This window comes from Muntiacus reevesi, chromosome 13 (assembly GCF_963930625.1).
Source record: "Muntiacus reevesi chromosome 13, mMunRee1.1, whole genome shotgun sequence".
In the NCBI taxonomy this organism is placed as follows: domain Eukaryota; kingdom Metazoa; phylum Chordata; class Mammalia; order Artiodactyla; family Cervidae; genus Muntiacus; species Muntiacus reevesi.
Window position 1 is genome coordinate 15,780,856 of NC_089261.1, and position 8,589 is coordinate 15,789,444.

Below are 8,589 nucleotides of genomic sequence, written 5' to 3' on the forward strand. Positions count from 1 at the left end.
GATAGGATTTACTGGGATGCGGGAGGGCCCTGAAAGCCTCAGAAGAACCTACTCTCTCAGAGGTGCTGGAAGGCTGCAAGCTCATTTGGGCAAAGACCTTGCATCTTGAACATCAACCTTTGATGGGAAGATGAGAAGGAAAGAGAGGGTAGCTGGAACCAGGTAGCCCACAGACTTGAGGTAGGGACAGGTGAGGTGGAGGCCATAGGACTGCTTAAACTGTGAGAAATGGGGAGGAAGGGTGACTGCTCCCTTGAAATAGTGCTGGCCTTTCTGTGGGAAATTGATCATAAAACTGGTAACAACAGCTATCAGTTGTTGAGGGCTACCTCTGTGCCTGGCATGGAGTTAAATGGTTTAATGTGAATTATATCATTTACTGCTCACAATACCTCTATGGCATGGAGACCTGTGGGCTTCCCCAACGGGTCAAGTGATAAAGAACCCACCTGCAGCGCAGGAGATACTGGAGACTTGGGTTGAATCCCTGGGTTGGGAAGATCCCCTGAAGCAGGCAATCCACCCCAGTATTCTTGCCTGGAAAATCCCATGGACAGGGTGGCCAGGTGGGCTACAGTCCATAGAGTCGCAAAGAGTCAGACATGACTGAGTGATGCAGCATGCACACGTGACTGAGACTTGTACTGTCTCTGTTATGTGAATGGTGGAACTGAGGTTCAGATTTGTTAAGCAACCTGCCCAAGGTCACACAGCAGCAGAGCTGAGATGCCAGCACATGTCTGGCTGACTGTGAAGCCCTCTCTCTTGTCTCTACTGTGTGATACTGTTTCCTTGTGCAACTCCCTTTATGTTTCCAAGGCTTCTTAGTGATTCTGTATCAATCTTGACATTAGCTTTACAAGGTCATGTCATACTGTCATTTGGTGATGGTGAAAAAGCTGGGCCGCCAATAGGTTTAACAACTTATCTAATAAAATATTAGTGTTAAGAACACTGTTAATGAAATTGATTCTGAAATTGGTTTGTACAATGTTATTATATTTAAAAATAAAGCCTGTCATCTTTGCTTAAATTTAATCTTTCTAATTTACTTAGAGGGTCACTGTCTTCATTCTCTTGACTCTGGGTGTTTTGTAAGGCTCCTTTGTGAGAAGAAATGACCTTAAGACCTGACATCATATCATGTAAGTGATGAGCAGAGATCTGGGCTAGAGCCCTGGATTTCAGGTTTGTTTGGTTTGCAAGCAACAACATCAACAAAAATTCTAACTGAGGTTTGGGGAAAAGAGGAGGAAGGTAGAAGAACTGATTAGAATCCAGCTGGAGAATCCAAGGAATCTGAAGAAATGCAGAAATTCTCTCAGCAGCAAAAATTCTTGAAGGTCTTTGAGTCACAGACTGACTCCTAACACTACCCAATCCCTCCCTGCAAGCCCCAGTTCAGAATGCTAAATTGCCAGGAAAAGACATCTGGTTGGTTCAGTCTGAGTCAGGTGTCTACCCCTAAACCAATCAGCTATGGGTAGGCAGGGTTAATCATATAGTCATGGAGCAGAAAGGACTGTTGGGATATACACATCCATGCAGAGAAGACAGGGTGGGCAGCCAAGGAAAGAGGGACCCTTACCTTTGGCAAAGAACCCTCTTTCCAAACTCAGTGTGGCTTGATGTCCTCTCACTGTCCTACTCTGAACAGACCTGTCTCCTCCTTCCCTAGAAAGTGCTGACAATTCTGTACTGCAGAAGTCAGCGAAAAATTTCTGTAAAGAACCAGATAGTAAATATTTTTAGCTTCACAGACTACACCATGTGTGTTGCTGTGTTCTGATAAAATGTTATTTATGGACACTGAAATTTGAATTCCATATAATTTTCATATGTCACAGAATCTTCTGATTTTTTTCAACCATTTAAAAATAAAAGACTCATTCTTGTGGGCTGTGCAAAACTAGGTGGCTAATCAGATGGGTTTTGGGGGCTGGAGGTTGCTGATCCCCTGTTGTCATGAAGAGTAACAGTAAGTCCTTTGATTTGAATGCTTACTTCAAGATAGAGAAAGCAGCAGTGGAACCAAACATCACTTCAAATATGTTACAAGTGAAAGCTAAACCAACCTTAGGAGGACTTAATTAGACATGTAATAAAACAACTGCAAATCTAGCCTAAGTGAGTGATGCTGGTCAATTCACCTCCTTCTCCGGGTCAGTGTCTAGGGGACATCATTCAGCTATGTTTTACCTCGGCCTCCTTATCAAAGTGGTATTGTAATTTCTTGTTTCTTGAAGAACTTCTAGCCATTATTCTTTATGTGGGATCTGATTTTCCTTAAAAAAAAAAAAAAAAAGTCTCATTGAGGTTGGAAAATGTCACATAGAACAAAGAATCAGATGATGCTGGACCAGAAAATCACAGTCCTGTTCCCCACCCTCCCTCCGAAGTCTAACCCCATAGTCAGGCTCCTGGTAGGGAGTCAGATATTAAAAAAAGAAAAAAGGAAGCAATCAAATAAATTGAAATCCTCAGAGGTACGGTTGGAGGCATTGAAGCTTCGTTCTATCTGGATGAACAGTCAGAGGGGAAGGAGTCTGGTGCTAGAGCTTGAAGCTCCAGCCCCTGTTCTGGGAGTACCTCCTGGTAGGAAGTGGGGGCGGGGGAGGGGCTGGGTCTATAGGTGAGGACATTACAGGTGCACCATTGCTCAAAAGTCATTCTTTCTTGTATGAGACTGATCTCTTGGGTTTGTGAGCTGGAGAGAGAGTTGCTGCAAACTCCAAGGACACATAGGCTCCCATAACAATGTAATAACAAAGGCAAGTATCAAGTATCTTGAATTATGAGCTAGGTTCCATGCTAAATGGCCCACATATATCAGCTCCCTGAAGTTAAGAAGTTAGATATGATTATTGTCCCTATATGATGCCTGAGGAAATTGAGACTCGGAGACTGGCATGGGTGACTGTCTTAGCTTGGCTTCCTCCAGAAGCAGATCCTAAGGAGTCATGAGTGAGTCATTTATTAAAGACGTGTTCCCAGGGATGATGGGTGAGGAGATGAGGCTGGGAGAAGGCAAGCTAGGTCCAGCCTCAGCCTGATCCTGCGGGGGATGGAGGGCTCCAGAGCGTAAGGAATGCCTCAGAGGTCATCCTCCTTCAAGGCGAGGACTGCCTGGTTTGGCACTTCTGCGACCAGTCCAGTCCTGGCTAACAGCCGCCCCGGGGGATGCAAGAGCGGCTCTAGCAGAAGGAGGACGGTCTTCCTGAGATCACAGTGCGGCTGGACTTAGAGGAGGGGGAAGGGCACACGGAATGGCGGCTCTTCAGGGCCTTAGGGCAGGGAGGGGAGGACCAGGGGTTCAGAGTCATGGTGTCAAACCCTGCAGCCCCAGACCTTCCACTCTAAGCGTGAGACCCCCAAACACTTGTATGTGGACTCGTGCTGGTCGGTGTCAGAGTGTTCACTGGGCTTTGGAGAAATGAAAAATATAAGGATATTTTCATTTTTATTCCCCCAAATTGTGGCTGCTCTAAGTTTTAGCCTTTCTTTCATAAAACAGTGGTGATAGTGAGGTCCACACATGCTTAGTCCCTAAGTCATGTCTGACTCGTTGCGACCCCATGGACTGGCTCCTGCCTGGCTCCTCTGTCCATGCGATTTCCCAGGCAAGAATACTGGAGTGGGTTGCCATTTCCTCCTTCAGGGGATCTTCTCAACCCAGGTATTGAACCTAAGTCTCCTGCATCCCCTGTGTCTCCAGCATTGGCAGGCAGATTTTTTTTTTTTTTTTTTACTACTGAGCCACCTGGGAAGTCTGATAGTAAAGTGGTGGAGAGAACTTATTTGGATTTTGGTGTTTTTTGACGAAACAAAATAAGAAGTGGAGATACTTCATCAGTTACCCCATTTTCCCTTTTCATCTAACAATGCTGGAAACATGGACTCTCATACTATATGGCCTGTAAACGGCCCAAGAATATGCTTTGAATTTTTCCCATGGCTGAGAGCAATGTTTGTCCCTTGGAATATGCATCTTCTAAGATACAGTGAACAGAGGGTTCTGGGGTCAAAAGAGTTGGGAAACCTATATCCTCTAGTCCACTCTGGGAGAGTTTGTGAGAGGCACATGAGCATACTAAAGGCCCTGACAAGTCCTGTAGCAATGAAACAGCACCTCATTTCGTTTTACCCAGTGTCCCTTTGCTTTTTGATCACACTCACTAGCCTGCTATTGACATATTTCAGGAAAACTCTGGGCACTGACTGAGGCCACTGTTCTCAGGGCTTAAGAATGCATATACCCTTGTTTGGCTCGTTAGTGGCATCGTGCCTAGGAAGAGGTTGATGGGAGATGGGAGATGAGGGTAGGCTCTGGAAGGTCTCAGTTTGGGCAAAGGTGAGGAGGACCCCAGGGGCCAGAAAGGTTTGAGAGGCCTCGTCCCTGCCACTGGGGCGGCTGGGTGACCGCCTCTGGTGGTGTTTCTCACTCCCAGGCACTTTCCTTGCAGCCTGTGCATGGTGGTTAATGAGCCGTTCAGTTCCGTTGACTTGCAAGGCCTCCCGTACTCAGCTTAACACCGGCTGTGTTTGATTGATGGTGGCCCTGCGGCCACAGAGGACCACAAGTCAGAACCGGGATAATCAATTAGTTCCAGGCCCCAGGGAAACCTCTCCCCTTCTTTTCTGCTCGAAATAGAAGAGGAGGGGATGGAAGTTTCTGCCCTGTCTCACACTTTCTTCCCACATCAACACTATCCCAGAGCTAAATGTCAGACCTAGGCTGGAAATATATAATGTTTACTGGTCGTTTATGTCATGCAGCGTGTTAAGTATTTTACCTGTTTTTAATCCTGATCACAGCCCTCTGAAGTGAGAGCAATTATTATCCCAATTTTATAGTCACAAGAAACGGAGGCTGTGACAGTTGACGTCACGGCCCAGCCAGGTCACAAGGCTGGTCTAAGTAATATAACCTGGGACTGAAATTCAGGTGCTGTGGGAGACTTTCACTTCCTGGAACCTCAGTTTCCAGGAAGATGAGGCAACTCATACCACCCACCCATTTGATTGTGATGAGGGGGGAAAAAAATCATGCTTATGAAGGCAGGTCAGTGAATTTATAGCATTAGATACCAGGTGATATTCTCTGAGAGAGACATTGAGGGTGGGCTGGTGCCTGGGTCACCTCCCAGCAAAGATGGGGCACTCTGGGGGTGCAGAAACTTGGGGCAGAGATTGTTCTTTACTTACTAAGGCTGGCCCCGCTCCACAGCCATATTAGTAACAAACTCTGACACTAGCAACTAACATCCATAGAGCCTTTACTAGAGGCTGGCACTGCTCCAAGTAGTTATGTTCATCCATGTAAGCCTCAGTTATGCCTATTTTACAATTGTGCCTATTATATGAAAATTGAGGCCCAGGGAAGCTAAGTGACTTACCCAAGGCCACACAGCTCGAACGTGGCAGAGCGAGACTTTGACTCCAGGTCCATCAGCGTGCCCGTGCTCCTGGAGTGCGTGCTGGGAAGAAGTTACTGGGACCGATGAGGCCAGCTCGTCTCTCTGCAGCGTGGTCTCCAGGAAGGGGGCTGGGAATCTGAGTCAGTTACCCTTCGGCTTGTTTCCCCAGCTCTCAGTTCCTCCTGCCTCACTGGCTTGCTTTCCTGATGAGAAGTGATCTGGTTTCATAAAAGCGCTCTGTAAAGTGGGCTTTAGTAATCCATGTGACCGGGGAGCCCGTCCCGCTCTGTGTGCGCCCAAGAGAATGTGCGCTTTGGGTTCACACCTTGGCTTGGGCCGGTTACATCATCCCTCTGCACCGGCTTCATCTGTCAAAGGGAATCGGGTGGTTGTGGGGATTAATGACCATGCTTACTACTTTCTGGGCCAGGGACAGAGCAGGTGCTCAATGTGTAGAATCATGTTGGTGTGTGTGTGTGTGTGTGTGTGTATACATAGTGTGTGCATACCTGTGTATGTATTTATACATTCCCACCATATGCATCCCTAGGGAGAAAACTCATCCACGGCTGGCCAGATGGAAGGATTCTTGGCCAGGCTATGACAGTCTGCATTACTGTTGAGCAAACATTCACCTTCCTCCCCCTCCTACTCTGGATAGAGATTACGGTCCCTTCCCAATGAATGGCTGGATCACGTGACTTACTTTGGCTACTGGAATGTTAGTGAATGTGGTTTGCCCTGAATGTCTTTACATGCAGTTTGGCTTAGCATTTCTGTTCTGGGGACCTGCCATAGGAAGAGCATGCCCCAGAGAGCTTCTCCTTCAGCCTGGGTCCTGAAATAGGGAGATGGGTGGAGCAGACTTGATCTTGAAAGGACCCTTATTTAAGTCAGTCTGGGTCTCCAGACCTAGGAGCATGAGAATAAATGCTAGCTGTTGTTGGCCATGGAGTTTGTGGGGAAATTTGTCACACAGCACTGTCGTGTCAATGGCTGACTGAGACATTGGCTGATGTCACATCTCAGGATTCCCTTTATACCACAGACAACAACAGAATTCACACCTGTTTTGGCGGCAGTGCGATGCAGTAATTTTTCAAATTCTTTATTGGCATAAATAATTCAGACATTGGGTTCTCACTAAACATTGCACTAAACACAAGAAACAATAGGCTTGCCGGCCCAGAGGCTCACAATCTGTCCAACAGCCCAAGTTAGAAATACTTTTTTGAGAAGTGTAGAAAACTTTATAAATGATTCTGTACAAATATACACAGTGGACCCTCCATCCAGCTGGCCTTCCTTTCTTGGATGGCATCTGAATCGACAGTTCTTTCCCAGCAATGAGACATTGGCAATGAGAGAGACGGACAGACAGACAGAGACGAAGACAGACAAAGATAGAACAAGGAAAGGAAAGAAGTGGCCCCAAAAGGAAAACATGAAACCAACTTCTTACATGAACTCATTCTGTGACAGTCAGCATGAACATGAAGAAAATATGGGCCATCGGTCCATGTCGGTCTGTACAAGAATTAGTCTTTATATATAATATATAATATATATGTATAATATTTATAGGTATATATACTTTGTGTATAGAAAAAAGTAACAGCATAATTTACATAGAGAAAGCCTTTTTTTTGTTTGTTTACAACTGAGAATTTTCCTAAGGTCAATAACTTTGAGAGTAATCAACCAAATGAATCATGCGGTAAGTGTGTGGAGGGACCCCAGTGAAAGATCAAAGCTCAGGGAGGCAGAAACGAAAGGCTTAGGGTGGGACTTGGCTGCCCGAGTGGGATGGTCTCAACCTGGCCAAGCCATGGGCAAGGGCGCTCACCAGGTGTGGCCAGACTCATCTGGCCCTGGTGCCTACCTCTGGCTTCTGTCTTGGGGCCCTGGGGGCAGCTGGTCTTGCTGGAGGCTCTCCAGCTCCCTGAGGGTGAGCCTCTGCCCTATGGATGCTGACCCCCACAGCAGCGGAGGGGGGTGTCCTTGTGAGATTTGGGCATCCCACCCCATGTCTATCAGGGAATCAACATCTAAGAAAATAGTTAACACCTACCATCTCTTTATTCCAGTCCTTCTGTTTTTTTCAGGAATATCCCCTTAGAGGTGGAATTCCTGGGGAAGCTTCAGTTGGGTCATGGAGAAGAGAAACCACATTTACTGAGCACCTACAACTGTGCCAGGTATTTTGCGATGCTACTGACATGCATTACTTCAGTTACTCCCTCCAGTATCCTTGAGGGTTAGGGATATACGAAGCACTCGTAGGCTGCATGAAGCTAAGAAAATCTAAGGAATGTTTGGGGGGAAGTGCTGGTGCTGAGAATTGATGGAGAGGTCATTATTCACGATCCAGCGTGGCTTACGAAATACACGTTGTCACAATGAAACAGGTGAGCAAGCCCTGTTAATTTACAGCAACACACATGTGTGCACACGCGCGCATGCACACACACACACACACACACACACACACACACACACATCCCTGGGAGTCCTATGGTTGGCAAAGATACCATGTTCCCTATTCTTCAAGCTCTGACACGTACTTATAGGCATAATGACACACACCATTCTATCAACAGGGTAGATGCATTTTCTCCCACACTTTCAGCTGTGCTGCAGACATGGCCTGTGGCCCACTAGGACCCCTAGGTCTTCTTCAGCCACTCTGTAACAAGCCAATATTTTGCCCGTCACACCTGTCACATCTAGTTGAAAGACCCTTAAAGTATGGTATTTCCACTTTCACGCGTGTGCTTCATTTCAACACTCCAGTGGCCTATGAACAGTGTGACATAAACTCTCCAGCAGAGAGGCCCTGGTGACACAGCTGAGGGAGGCTTCCTGCTGTGGCAAGACAGATGCGTGGACCTCAGTGATCAGAGACACAGGTTGCAAGAAGAGGCAGAAGCAAAGACAGGGAGGAAAATGCCTTAAAGAGCAGGGCTGAAGGCCAATCCATCTACAGAGGTGATGCGCCTGAGTCCTACCCAGTGAAGGGGTAGTAAGAAGCAGATACTGCGTGGAGACAGGAAGCACAGAACCAGAGAGGGGCGGGGGCAAACGGAGTCCAAGGCAGCCTAAGCACTGGTCTGAGGCAGCAAGCACAGATTCACTTGGGACACCTCCTTCCTCAGCACAAGGCCGAGAACCT